General features: G+C 41.2%; 1 non-coding gene across 1 annotated transcript; it reads left to right on the top strand.

The window, feature by feature from the left end:
* The first annotated feature begins 545 nt into the window (after positions 1–545).
* On the top strand, positions 546–619 carry trnan-guu (transfer RNA asparagine (anticodon GUU)). Its single transcript has one exon. It is a non-coding gene; the product is annotated as a tRNA-Asn (tRNA).
* The last annotated feature ends 875 nt before the right edge of the window (positions 620–1,494 follow it).

Genomic DNA, 1,494 nt, shown 5'->3' with positions numbered 1-1,494 from the left:
AGGGAGACAGGGACAGCCAATGCAGCGACAGTATTCCTTCGGATGAAACAATGCCATAAACATATATCTCCATCCAATCATAAAGAAGATTGAGCACGTGTAATGAAGTTGCTTTCCTACTGCGAATCCCTGGGCAGGATGGGAGATGTCTGGCTGTTGCTGAATAAATTCATAATGGATTCTCATTTCTGCAAATCCTACTTTAAAAGACTCGTAAAAACCTTTTCTGAATCTTTTCTCATGTATCATAAGATTTTTCTCTGAACACCTTAAGGGCGGTCTTTCAGTCATAAAATATGTTTCACAGAGTCGTCAAATAAAAACCTAAAAAGGAAATTAGTGATAATGCATTTACTTTTTCCGAGCTTCATCGAAACTGATTAGCGATCGTAGTTTTGACAGCTCGGTTCTCGCGTGGCTGTTGCCGTGTGACGGGAATACCAAGAAATCTATTTCCATGTCCAAAAACTCCCCCCAACCAAAAAAAACAAAAAAAACATACAAACATCCAGCCATTGATTGTTGATGAGGTTACCCGTCCATCAGTCTCTGTGGCGCAATAGGTTAGCGCGTTCGGCTGTTAACCGGAAGGTTGGTGGTTCAAGCCCGCCCAGGGACGACAGGATCTCCTTTGGGACTGTCTTCTTATTGTTGTTGTGTATTGCAGGTGTTCACTGCATTGGGAAAGCTTCCGTTGTTGTAGACTTTCACATTGAAGAGATGCTACTGCCCCTCATTTTCTTTTATTCCAAGTCATTCTTCCAGCAACTCCCGTAACCCGCAAGAAAATGGATAGATTGTGTATCCAAAAGGAAATTAAATGTAAACAGCAAATATTGTAAATTGTGGTATTATTTAGTATAATCTGATTGAAGCATGGGGTCATCTGAGTGCAATATTGAAACTTTAATGATCTCTTTCAATGCGAGCAAAGCACTGCTGAGCGAGTTCAGAATACAAATCTAAGATCAAAAACATATGACACATAAAACCTGTCTGATCTCTGCTTGAGTGAAGTCTTCACTTCTAAGGCCATTTAGACTCCTGGTAAATCAATAAAGTTCACCTCAACTACTTCAAACATTATGAAATTGTGATGAAAGTTTTTTTTAATATTTGCCAGAATTTGGCTCATCCCACGTCATCCCGCACCTAGCGGGGGACTTTCATCCCCTTAAGCCAGGCTAAAGTGGGCGGGCTGTAGCCGGGGGAAGAAGGCAGAGGAGCGGGAAGTAAAAGCTACGTTTCAGGAGCAGGTAGCAGGTCAGTGACCCCCATCCGATCAAGGTCGCTTCAATATAGTATATATGCAAACTCAATCTGTTTGTTTGCAATGATTGCATAATGACTTGGAGGAAAATATAATCAGCACTATTCTTTTGTCCACATCGGCATTTGTTCCCAGTAACTGCTGTCTTTAAAATATTCATGCAGATTAGCAACAAATAAGACCCTTCTGTGTGAGCGGTTAAAGAAACACGCAGAGGGAATTAG

This window comes from Brachionichthys hirsutus, chromosome 9, assembly GCF_040956055.1.
Source record: "Brachionichthys hirsutus isolate HB-005 chromosome 9, CSIRO-AGI_Bhir_v1, whole genome shotgun sequence".
Taxonomy (NCBI): Eukaryota; Metazoa; Chordata; class Actinopteri; order Lophiiformes; family Brachionichthyidae; genus Brachionichthys; species Brachionichthys hirsutus.
The sequence above is the reverse complement of the archived record's forward strand: the minus strand, read 5'-3'. Positions and strand labels throughout refer to the sequence as shown.